Here is a 13,668-nt window from a genome sequence, read left to right as displayed (position 1 = left end):
CTACTTGGTTTTTGTATAAACTGTGGATGATTCTTCTGTCATTATAAAGAACCCCAATTTCCTTTAGGATTCCAAGCATTGTGCTCCAATCCACGTTATCAAATGCTTTCTCTAAGTCCACAAACGCAACGAATGTTGGCTTGTTCTTTTCCATTCTCTTTTCTATGAGCAGTCTTAGGGCCAATATTGCTTCCCTTGTGCCTTTGTTTTTTCTGAATCCAAATTGGTCCTCATCCAAGTACTCTTCTGCTTTTCGTTCTATTCTTCTATAGATGATCCTTGTCAGTATCTTTGATGCATGTGTAGTAAGGCTTATGGTCCTAAAATCTTCGCACTTCTCCGCTCGTTTCTTCTTAGGAATAGGGATTATAATGTTCCTCTCGAACTCCTTTGGTATCTCACCTGTCGTATACATTTCACTAATGATTTTGTATAGCTGGCTCAACGTCTTCTCTCCTGAATTTTTTATTAGTTCTGCAGGAATGTCATCAATGCCAGACGCTTTATTTATCCTGAGGTCTCTTACAGCCGCATCAAATTCCGATCTTAAAATTGGGGCTCCCATGTCATCGGCATCCACTTCCCTCTCGTTTTCGATAGCATTCGTTCTGAGGCGACTTCCTTTGTACAAATCTTCCAGATATTCCTTCCATCTCTTCCCTTTTTCTTCGTTTTCAATCAATAGTTCTCCGTTTTTGTCCCTAAGGGTATTACATCTTACGCCCCTTTCCTTAAAGTGGTTCCTCACTATCCTATAAGCGGCCTCTACTTTTCCATGTTGAAGATTGTTTTGCACGTCTTCGCAAATGCTTTTCATCCACGTTTCTCTAGCCTTCCGCGCTTTACGACATATTTCGTTCCTTATCCTCTTGTAACGATTCTGTCCTTCCTCTGTTTTCGCAGCCTTGTATTTTCTTCTTTCTTCAATGAGATCTAATACTTCCTGCGTGATCCATGGTTTTTTCATAACGCCTCTTCTTTTACCAAGAACTTCCTCAGCTGCCGCCTGCAGACCACTTCTAATGGTTTTCCAACTCTCTTCCATTGGTTTGTTGGTCGGTTCCTCCCCTATTTTATTTTCTACAGCCTCTTTAAAAGCCAGTTGATGCTGAACCTCCCTCAATTTTTCAACCTGCCATATGTTTTTCACGGCTTTTTTCAACTTTTTAAATTTAAGGTGGCATTTCATCATAACTAGGTTATGGTCACTATCGATATCTGCCCCTGGATAGCTTTTGCAGTCCTTCACCTGGTTCCTGAATCTTTGTTTCACTAGAGTGTAGTCGATTTGGAATCTTCTACGGTCTCCTGGCATCTTCCACGTGTATCTTCTTCGCAGGGGATTTTTGAATAAAGTGTTGGCAACCACTAGCCTGTGCTCCGTGCAGAATTCAAGTAGCCTTTCTCCTCTTTCATTTCGGTTACCCAACCCATATTTCCCAGTTATTATTCCGTCTTGACCTTCACCGACGACAGCGTTTAGATACAAAAATTAAATTTGTTTATATATTACGTACTTGTGAAGTAAGAAAACAATTCAGTTATTTTTTCCATGTAAAAATCCTTAAAGTAGTGTAAAAAATAGTGAATCTGCTGTCTCATTCGCAAATAAAACAGGGATGTTTTGTATAGCCTCCTTGTAATCCTGCAATAATAGCTACAATTTTCAAATCTGCACAAATATACTATTTGTGCATTACGTAAATGATTTTTCCATAGGTCTTTCCAAATTTTCGTAGGTTTTTAAGTTTTTTTTTAATTTTCATCCCCTAAATATTTTCAACCCCAGTCAAGTTTGTCTCTTTCATGACCCTGATAGCCTCAAAACGTGTTTTTTTTTATCAGAAGCAGATAACATTAGTAAAAGTCCCTTGAAAAGCGATAAGTCTAGTTATGGAGTTGGTTTCCCCAATTTAGGGGTTGATCGTAAAAATGGAGGGTGATAGAAAAAAAACGGAGGTCATTTTCCGATTCAGCCATCCACAATTAGTTAGAAACACCCTAAATTGTGGCCGAGCATTTTTTGAACTTTTTTTTGCAGATCAGTGTAATACAACCACTACTCATAAGCTTTCATTGTAATCGTATGCTAGCATCACGCTTCGGTTAGAAGACTACCTCTACATTCCCAAAAAGACATGGTGAAGTAAAATACGGGTGTAAAATCAGTATCGAAGCAGTTAACATGAATAAAGATTCTTGGAATGGTGTTGACGTCTTCCACCCAGCTAGATGAAAATTTGTTTTTTTTAATCCATAATTGTCTTCTGGTGACAATTATATTTCTTTTTCCAGTTTTCGTCTGAAATCTGAATAAATTAAGTGCCCACTGCCGAGTACATTTATACAATATGTGAAATTTACATCATAACTTTATTTTATTTTAATGAGACGTTGGAATATTTCCACTGAAAATATTTCCACACGACGCGTTTCTTTTTTTCATTGACATTAACACCGAAACTCGTCGCGTAAAAGTAAATTCAGTGGAAATTTTGCAAATTGAAATAAATACAATGTTTCACGATTATAAAATTTATTCCGACTTAGATTTCAATGTTACTAGATCATCTTCAAGGTACGAATGGTGTGCAGTTCATTCGATTTATACAAAGGTAAATAGAGCGGAGGAAGTAAGGTGGGAGAGGATATGGGAAAACCTAAAGAAGGATGGGGAAGTGAATAAAGAGGAGAGAGAAAGAGGGGAAGATAATAAATTAAATCGCATCTTGAAGCATTTACGTGGTGGAAGGGCTCCATATTAATAACGAAGAAAACTTTGTTACTTCCACAAAATTCACAGTTTCTATTTTATTACCGGTTTCGGCTATTACACCATTTTCAAATACATGTATTTGTAAATGGAGTAATAGCCGAAATGTAAAGTGTTTTTCATTATTAATATGGGAAGATAATGCTTGAAAAACCAGAGGGCGAGGTGGTGGGGGTCTATAAGAGAGGAGGCACTGGAAATTCAGGTTTGCAATACATTAATGCGATGTCTTTTTTAACCATTATTTTTCACAGCGTCGTACCAAATCTCATACAAGATATAATTTCCAAACCTTACTTTTAAAACTATGCTATTTTTTATCTTTCGTTGAAGTGTTTAACTAAATGTAAGTAAACCAATGTGTTTCCTCTCACTCACTTTGGTTCAGGCCATAAAACTTTGAATTTAAATGTCAAGTAACAATAACACCGTCAATCTTACTTAGCTGAAAAACAAGTCCGTTGGGTCGTGTTTCTCAGTAGAACTTTGAACTCGAGAGTGTCATCGTTTCTTCGACTACTGGGACAAGATTATCAACGTATTCTTTGCTCTCACGGTTGCTGCTGATCTTGATTTGGAATGGCTCTAACATCGGCTGTGTCAAATTATTGAACTTTAACCTTCTACATCTACTGATCTTATTTTTGTTATGGCATGGCATTGTTGTTGCCGCACCGTACTGCGCTGTACTCCAGATCAGACTCATCACAGACCTTTTCTTTTCTCCGCTCCTTCCAAAATAATAACACTACTTCCTATGCATAAACGTCTCCTTTGCTAAAGAAATTCCCTTCCTTTTTTAATATTTGGATGTCAATTTTTATGCGAAAAAATTCGTTGGCTTTCCTCAATACACGAGCATGGTCCACCAGCATATTGAGGGAGTTGATTCACTGTACTGTTCTTTTCATGCCTCTATTAGTTCTTATGTAATGTTATTTGATATTGCCTCCTTGATAATTTTAATGGTAATACTTTTCTTTTAATGTTATTTAAGTTGGCGCACCGCATACATCGCAATTGATATCAGTAATCAGTATTTCCTCAGCTGTCATCGTTATCCCATGTCGTCTTTCTCGTAAATATTCTCAGAAGACTACTAAAAGTACGTTTTAAAGATCTCCAAGTGTGTTAGGCTGGGGAAAGAAGATTCATTCTTCTGTGTTTATTTCTGCCAAACAGATAAATTACAAAAAAAGGGTGGCATAAATTACAAGCTAAAACTCACCCAAAGGCATTAATAATATGTTTTTGTGAGTAGTACTGTTGTTTTTTTAATTATCCTTAGCTATTTGATAATTAATCAACAAGTAAACCCTAAGCTAATTATTTTTAAGCATTGTAATAGTTTGACGGAGGCATACGGATACACTTTAAGAAAATGTAGCAATATAAAAAACATAACGCGAAGTGAACTGATAATGGTTCTAAGGCGGTGAAATCAATCGGGTCGTTACGTTTTCAATGCATGTCGTGGGGACAACGGGATGTCATTTTAATCCAGCCACTGCATGAAAATTTTAAAATTCGTAAACAAGGATTTACGGAAATAAGAACTGATTGATTTCTTGCGATGAGAATATTAAAAATACAAAAATATTTGGAAAACAATGTACAAATAATCAAAAAATATTGCTGCATTCATGCTAAAGTATCACCTGAATGATGCCCTGAAAACCAACCCTTTGGGAGTTCGGGCAAATAATCGGGTGTAATAAAGAGTTACGAGAGTAAAAATTGCTTGAATTCTCGAATGAAACGGTTTGAAATAAAAAAGGAAAAGAATGTATAAATAATTACTTTAAAATATATTGATGTATTGTATCATCTGCATGATATCCTGGAAGCCATCCCTCGGGACTTCGGGAAGATAATAGGGTGAAATTGGCTCAATCCAATACACATGCTGGTCTACATGAATGAAATTGTATTCAATCAAATCGAGTTTTAGTTAACATCGCTATTGGAATAAGCGTAAATTTGTGCCTGACCCATCATCGGCAGTGGAAGGAAATTCTTACACCATGATTTTCTTAGTGATTGGAAAAAATAGCTTTTTCCCCTTCCTCGTACGTATAACTGCTGGATGTCCACGGGAAATTCTCAGCATATAATGGGTGATTGGTCAATTGTAGGTAAGCTGTTAACGAACCGTTTGATTTATGGTACTTTGTGCGCAATTAATGATGTTCGTGGGTGCGTTAGCAATGCAGCTTTGCGGTGGGCGAGGTGCGGCATCATCTGCCCCGCAGGTGCAGGACCTAAAAGGGTCCCTGCATCTCCCACGCCTCTTCCCCCGCTCCTCCTTCGAAGGCGGTGTGGGTTGGGACCAGGTGTGAAGACGTTACTCAAGGGTCCCTTTAGGAATTAAGTGTCCTGTTGAGGGAGATACTCTCGTCTGTCGGGGCGGGGTCTTCCTGGTTGAGGGCACCGCCCCGCGGTGAGTGGGCCAAGTTTTGAGCGAACTCATCGAGTCAATTAGGACATAATGGAGGCGGGCGTCTGCTTTGCTCGAAACACTCGAATGTCTCAAGGTGCTAACGTGTGAGGGAACTGCAATCGGCAGCTGTCCATGAAACTGGAGCGGACGAGGGACTATGGGTACATCAGGGATGAAATTCACCATGAAAAGATTATTTAGATTGTACGGATTTCGAACGCGGATCTCCCACTTCGTACATCCGGGTTCGAATCCAACTTAGAGGGGAAGATGGAATGAAAGGCGGATGCTGATATTTCGTGTAAATCCATTGTTTGGATATGAAGTGAATTACTTTGCACTTCGAGGATCGAGTTGGTGTGGTGGCTTGAGTGTTGGCTTCCCACCCGGCGAGCTCGGGTTCAAATCTCGGCAGTGGCAGAGTATTATCAGAGACTGCCAGATCCCTGCTTGAATGGCTGTGTGGAGGACATTTCAAGTGCAATACTCCGTCCGTCGGATGGGATGTTAAGCCATGGTCTTGGCGCCTTTCGTTAAGAGCAGGCTAATGTCGACGCCGGGTTTCTCTCCACCCTTCCTTCCATACCCTTCCCTCATGGCGCAAATGACCTCAGCTGTCGGTCGCCTCCTCCTAATACCATACCACCATACTTCGCACTTTTCTCCATGATACCATACTTTGCACTTTTCCCCATGTGGGGTGTACAAATCCTTTACAAAAGAGCGGGTTGGAAAGAAATAGGTCAAAAGCTGAACTCGCCCTGCTACATAGGAAGGAAAGATCATGAATTCAAAATTAAGTTAAAAAAAAAAAACAGAAAAGGGGCATTTTGAAAAAGTTCTTCCTACATAGAGGAATAAAGGAGTGGAGCGACCTACCTGAAGTTAGCTTTACGATCTTCCCCTCAAATGCGAACTTTTTAGGAATAAGTGTAGTACATCATTTTTTGGTTAATTACTTGGTGATTTATGAAGGAGAGTTTGAAATTGGGTTATTAGGGTCAACTTTCATTGTTAGTTGTATGATATTAGAATGTTGCCACCAAGCACCCAGACAGCACCGAGAAATTATTTACACGTGTTTTTTTGGTGTAAATGCGGTGTAAAAATAAAACTCGGATATTATCATAATAAAGCCCGTGTATAGAAGTATTCTGCATTTAAACGCACATTTTGCTATACTTTCGGTATGAAATCTATTCCTGCCATAATTTTTATGTTTTTTAAATTGCTTGCGTACTTCCAGATAGGCAAATGTATAATTTAAAAAATATATTTATTTAAATACGTCCGTGACTTGATCAAATGACTGGATCGTCCTTTCAAAAATTGCCACCTTGATAAATACTGTTTCATATGTAAATTGATGAGCGTATTTAATATTGGCGAATAATTCTTTTTACAATAAAAGAAGATAATGTTTTTCGTGATATTTCTGATATTTCGTGATGCTGATGGTAGCAGACATGTTGGACTATGAGTTCTTGTTAGCACCGTGTGTGGCGCTCCGTGTCGCTGGATAAACACAAGGACAAGGACCAAGGACGCAAGATGCAACGATAAAACCTCAGGTACCACAACGCGCTAATATTGCAACCTCTGCCGTCTACTGCTCCTTGCTGCTTTCATAAAGAGGTGAGTTATCAATTTTTATGCGACTTACATTTGTTTGCCATACGTAATCTTATAAATGTGACCTTTACCATGAGGTTCGTGATGTCATGAAAATGGCCGAAGGACGCCATTAGGTAATAGCGCATATGTAGTTCTATTATGTATTCATATTCTATTCTGTTATCCTTGGGATTTTTATTGGATCTTAATTTATCATTTCTCATCTGTGTGATATAAATACTTCAAATACAGCTGGGATTCGGCGGTATTCGTCTTCGGTTCTACTTCGACGCTATCTTCGTCCGGTGATAGGTATATTTTTCATAAATCTTTGAGCGTCAAAATTCCAAGTACCCTTTATGTAACTATGATAAGGTTCTTGGCTGATTCTATGGTTTCAATTTGCTTTGATTTCGATTCACATTTATTTGTCATCCGTAGTTAACTTTACAAATGTGTTGCTTTCCCTGAGGTCGTGGCGTCATGAAAATGGCCGAAGGTTCATTGTCAGCCTTCCCTTTTCTTAGCCATTGCGAAAATATATATTATTCTACTGTTTCATCCACTGAGTTTTTATTGGCTCTTAATTCATCATTGCTCATCCGTGTGGTTTAATTACCACAAATAGAGCCGTTATTCGACGCAATTCATATGTTTGCCGGGAGATTTATTTGTGTTATATTTTTGGGCGTCAATTGGTGATTTTATTGGGCTATTTGGTCCGGATTTTTCAATTGATATTTCGGAGAATCAAGTATATGAGTGCTAGTGTGTAGCATATTGCCACGATGCTTTAACGTCGCGGTTAGTATGCTCGTGAATGGTTAAAAAATGAAAGCTTTTTTCGTTGCTGTAATTATAATTTGTTACGGTGATATATGTTATAATATAAGCTAATTATATTTCGTTAATTTCGCAGTAACACTCGAAAATAATCCTGATAGAAAGGTGTTAATTATTTTTTTATTTACAATCTCGTGCCAGCATTTTTTTTACCATCCCTTACGCTCTAAATGTTTTCAATTCGGAAAATTTTAAAATCTCAAATTTGCTCTTTCCTTGCCTTCATAGTCTAGAATAATTTTCGCGTTTATTGAATTTCACCAGAGTAATATGATGCCTGTGTATTGGAGGGATGTAAATGGCTCATTAATATACCGTGGGTGTAAATCTTAATCAGTCTACTTCATGGTCTTCATTTGCATTTCACTGCTCTGTTATCTTGGTAAGTTGTCTTGGAGTATGGTTTTATGATTTTTAACCCGCATTTTCATTCACACATTGAATGGATCCCACACCCTTGAATGGATCCAAAATAAGTATCGTAAATTACTTGATTACAATATTGAGAAAATACTGCATAAAGACCCAGGATGCTATATATATGTGCATTAATTGAATTTGCAAGCTCCCTCAAATCGTAGAAGACAAGTTGGAATGTTCAACTTAAATGGCATATTGTTGGATGAGATCAAATTCACTGATTTGTATTTTATAACTTTTAGAGTTCCAAACATCAATACAAATATTTCGCCCCATTTTTGTGTCCATTATTACCTGCCATCCAACTACACCAAAACAGTGCAATTTATGTTGTAATAAATTTGATCTTTCTCATTCTTCTTCCTCAAGTTCTAAGAAATATAAATAAAATAATGTAACTGTGTGGTATATCAAAATGTTGCCCTCTGTCAATATACACTTTTTTTGCATTTATCTTTTTCTTGAGTATAGATTTAGTAAAAATATCATCAAATTAATTCAACACTCAAGTGTACTCATTGTAGAGAAGGGTGGGTGGAGATGGACTCACTACTTGTAACTTAGTCTCATCCACATGAGAATACTATGAATAGGATTGGAGGCAAGACTGAGGCTGGTATAATGAAAAAGTATTTTCTGAGGCATGCTCACTCAAGAGCCAGCAAAGGTCACGGCATACTCTAGAGTCTTCTGCTCTGTTAAAGATAAAAAGTTCACGGCAAGAGGATTGTTTCCTGATGATTAGGACATATTTCAGTTCATATATATTTAAGAGTTGGTTAGATTTCAATATTATATGTAGGCAGAGACATCAGCCATGCTGCAAATGACTGTACTTTTTTAATTGGTGTGGTACTAGACGTGCTCCTCATATTTTTAATAAAAACTATACTGAGATACTAAAATACCATTTCTTATATATATCACTGTGTCTCGTTTTCTCTTGTGAATATTTATCTAAGTGATGGCATGACATGGTGCATGGTGTAAAGAAATAATTTTGAGACCATACAATCATAAAAATGTTTTAATGTGTCCTTTGCATTTATAAATCTAGGAAGCTCCATAGGAAACATTGGTTATGGTCGTTTGATGGAGGAGGATAAACATTCAAAGCTGGCCGTAGGAAGGAGTCTGGTGAAAAGGGTATAGACCATACTCTGTGGCGTGATGTGGAATACAGGTACCAAATACTTATTCAAAAGTTATATCTCAGGGAGGGAAAAATGTTGGCACTTAGTTTCACATGATGCCTAAATATGGTAGTATAAAATTGTTTGTTAGACCAGTTTGCACCAGGTTCCATATTTTCTAAATTTTTGTTGCGTTCATCATGGCATCTTTGTTGGAGCGCTTACTAGTTGTAGGCTTTGCAATGTCATTCGTCATTGTATATGAAAAAGATAGTTCATATGCTATAAGTATTGCTTCTGCATTAAGAGGTATTAGCACATAGATGAAGTGATTGATAGCTTTGCTACTTCAACAATAATAATGATTTTAATTTTTTTCAGGAATGATTCGACATTGATGAGTGCTAGTACGAAGATAAAATCATGTTAGCATGGTATGGTAGACCAGAACAATTTTGACTCCTTAAGACATATTTAAATTTATGATTTTTTACATATTTAGTTACATTTTTCATTGAAGTACTTGAAAATTAATAACAATTTTGTTTACCTGCATGTATTCCTCTATACTCACTTTGATACCAATTTCATAGGAGTAGAAGTCCTAATTATTAAGTGTTGCTTTCTGTCCCTTCTTAGATTTTATTTTCAGTCACTGTGTGGTTTTTGCGGAGGATATGTCAATTCTAGGGTTTCTTTGAAATGAGATGGGCTTGAGTAGGTTCCGGGACTGACTTGGGTGTCGAATTAGGTCGTGAAGTACCACCAACAGGATTTTCGTACAGCTCTGATAAATTTAAGCTGGCTGTTTTCTTGGATTCAATTTTTTTAAGCAATATCCTTTGGGTTATACCCATAAAGATTCGAAGTTTCAACACATGTCTTATTAAGGTTTGCTGGCTGCTCATTGACAGCATCATAGTGTTTGTGATCAGTTTCGTCATTCATTGATTCGTCAACATTCTCTGGGTCAATGATGATTTGTGTTTGAATAGCTTTTTCAAAGATGAAGTCCACGTCATTGAACTCTTCCGGTATAAAGGGAAAGATTTCTGCTACACTGAATCCTGAAACACCATTTTGCATTGTTGGGATCTTAATATACGCTTCATGAATGTCGCAACAAGGATGAAAGTTTTTTCTGGGTCAAAGTTATGTCGTTTCCTGAAATCTTCTGGAGGTCATTAATCCATAAGGGCCTGTCCCACTGTAAATTAAACACTTTCTTGAGAGAATCATAAAAAAATCCAAAGGCTGTGATTATGCAGGGGTATAAAGACAACATGAACATGATTACCTCTATGGAATTCATAGCTATCAAGAGAGATTTGACTTCTATGGTTGTCCATAATCAATTACACATGAACTTTCATAGTTGATTTTTGTTATCCATGAAATTTTTGAGCCAATCTGCGGAGAGTTCTTCATTTGCCTATCTGTTATCAGAGCATTAGTAGATTTAGTCTCTCTGGATTAGTAATCTTTTATATCTTAAGGAGGCCAAATAACCGTAATGATGAAGGGTTAATATTGATAAAACTCTGTGGAATGTTTGCACTATTTGATAAAATCGTGTTTTTTTCTACCTGTCAGTGGGAAGTAACAATTGTTGAGCTCTTGTTTCATTTGTCTCTAGTACATATATTAAAGATTCACAATCATTATCCTCATTGAATTGCTGACATTGTCATGGCACTCTTTTCACACTTATATAACCAAACTGTTTCCTTTGTCTCTGCAGGTGATAGTATGGTTCTCGTGTTTACATAAAAGTTAAATTCTTTTGATTGTTCTTTCTGTATTTGATGGTATGGGATCACGAGTATGGTTTTTCCTATTAATGAAGCCCTTTTTGTGATTGTAGATGCTACTGAGTATTTGATAGTGAGTGGTTCATTCCACAATGAAGTTTCACAGACAGACTGTAATTCACTAGGGATTTTAAGTCTCTTGATTGCTGGGGATGCGAATGAAGTCTCATGTATGCTTTGTTTATTCTGTATTTTGTATGCTTTGTTTTGTATTCCGCCATTCACCTAATAGTGTCCAAATAAATGTTTTCTTAAATTGAAGTGTCATTAAATTTTTAATCTGCATTTGAAAGGTTTTCCCATTTACTTGGTTGAAATAAGTCACCTAGCATTAGGTGGGCTTCTTCAGTGATCACCATCATTAATGGGTGAGTTTTTCTGTGTAAGTCCTCATGCTTAGGATTGGTAAGCATTCCTCATCCATGAGATGTCAGACGCCAGTGGCAACCAAGGGGAGTTGGGTAAGTATGCATTGTTTGCCCCCTGGGGAGCAAAATCAACCACTTGGGATATTAATTTAATAGTTCGGGGGAAGTAAGTGTCTATAGGGTCTAGATCTATAGGAACTTATAGATCCAGGATAATTTTAGTTGACTTCTAATTGTAAGTTTAGGGGGTTGAATTGATTGTGAATTCTACTACTTGCTTTCGTTGTATTAAACACCAGATCACATTAAATGGTGCATTTTGAGAGGATCACCTTGTCACGTTTGTTTACAGGAATGCTGAAGGAACTTCTTTCAATGAAAAAACATTGTGGTACAGCCTTCGAAATGCACCACTTTAATGTACTCACTGGTAAACTACAAGCTTCCGCTTTTTATGCATTTGGGGTCATAGGTGGTTTCTGGTGATAGTTCATTGAATTTAACAATCTTTTTGGGTGAAAAATTAAACTTTTTCTTTCAACAGAATATATTATTAGGTTATAAAGTTCACCCTAAAGATACTTCATGGAATTTACATTTTGGATGAAAAAATTGAACTTTGTTATTCCACAGATAAAAAATTAAACTTTGTAATTCCACAGAAATCAGTGTAATTGCAAAGTTTAATTTTTTGATCTGTGGAATAGCAATGTTTATTTTTTCATCCTAATCGTTCAGGTTCGAGTAATTGTCAAGAGCGACCTATCGATGAGTCGATATACATCGCCAAGAGCGACGATAGCTCGATATAATCGACCAATCGATTTGGCTGCAGCGATAGTACTGCCATCTAGCGGCCATATTTGAAAGTAACTCAATGTTGCGACGGTGGCGTCGCCCTCGGGCATCGTGGTACTACGTGGGACCTGAGGAATAATATACGGATAATACTCGTGTATACACCAGAAATAGCGGACATAGTACCGGAAATACACCGCAATTACACCAGTCCTACACGAGTAGAAACGGGATATACACGAGTTTTTACCCGTGTTTTATCACGATTTTACACGGGTTTCGCACTGCTTGTGCTGTATGGGCAATAGCCTACTTGCAGCAATATGTAATAATAATAATTATAATAACAATTAACATTTATTGAAAATGGAGTCAACGCGTTTTACCTATAGAGTCCTGACGATGTTGCTGTGCAGTAATACATGTTGACCTTTTTATAAATAAATATTAATGAAGAAAGGGCAAAGTATTTTATTTCATATCCTTGGAGGAGAAGGCATTGTGGTGTAACTCGTAGTATACCTGATCGGCAATTGGGAAGTCTGGGTACGAATCCTTGCTGAGACAAACGATTCATTTGTTATGATTAATTCCATCATGTACTTATTACTCATAATGAATTTCATCGCCGGTGTAAACATCATTTGTCAGTGCGGGTGACAGCGCACAAGGTTGCCTGTTTTATGTGCTGCTGAAGAACTCTGGAATGAGGCTAAGACCGGATATTTCGTCCGCTATCTTCTTCCAATTAACTTATTGCTACAATCCCTTTGGTTTGCGAAGACTAGGGTAGACAGTGAAGACCTAATCCTGGGCCACCTCCTACTAATAGATTTATTTACGGGTTTTCGAAGGATTCGCTAATGACCATTGATACGCCCCATATCCTCCACTCAATAGGCTACCGTGATATCAGTCGGTTATTGTTTCCAATTAATCTATCTCTAACATTGTTTGTTTCATACGGTCTTTAAATTATAATTCAGAGGTGCATCTCCATCTCCGGTATTGTCTAGTGGTTAGGATACCCGGCTCTCACCCGGGAGGCCCGGGTTCGATTCCCGGTACCGGAATATTTTTTGACTGAGGCATCAGTGAATCCGAGTGAATGTTTTAGGTTTAAGCTTGCTCGATCAGTTGAGATTAGCGTATAAAATTGTTGCTTGTCTGTTGTAAAACTTTTATGCTCTTTTATGCAATACATTTTATTTTATAATGTGTCCGCTGAAGCTTCCTAGTTTTGATGATTTTATATATCAGATTCAACAGAGTTTTCTGGGTTGAAGCCAATGTACACCACATTGAAGCTTGTGTAGTTGTGTCTGAAGCAGTATAAAGAACATTAGCACTGCATGCTGGGTGGAGCTTTACCAAAACTTTTATGCTCCTTTGTGCAATTTATTTTATTTTACGCAGTACATTATGTCTGCTGAAATTTCTGAGTTTTGACGGCTCAGCCCCTGATATA

General features: G+C 37.4%; 1 long non-coding RNA gene and 1 other non-coding gene across 2 annotated transcripts; both read left to right on the top strand.

The window, feature by feature from the left end:
• The first annotated feature begins 6,577 nt into the window (after positions 1-6,577).
• LOC124162437 lies at positions 6,578-11,295 on the top strand. The gene is made up of 3 exons (XR_006865561.1): positions 6,578-6,848; positions 9,148-9,273; positions 9,605-11,295. It is a non-coding gene; the product is annotated as an uncharacterized LOC124162437 (long non-coding RNA).
• A 1,906-nt stretch (positions 11,296-13,201) lies between these two features.
• On the top strand, positions 13,202-13,273 carry Trnae-cuc. The gene has a single exon. It is a non-coding gene; the product is annotated as a tRNA-Glu (tRNA).
• Positions 13,274-13,668: the final 395 nt, after the last annotated feature.

Source organism: Ischnura elegans, chromosome 7, assembly GCF_921293095.1.
Source record: "Ischnura elegans chromosome 7, ioIscEleg1.1, whole genome shotgun sequence".
Lineage (NCBI taxonomy): Eukaryota > Metazoa > Arthropoda > Insecta > Odonata > Coenagrionidae > Ischnura > Ischnura elegans.
Note: the sequence above shows the minus strand (reverse complement) of the source record. Positions and strands in the feature narration are given on the sequence as shown.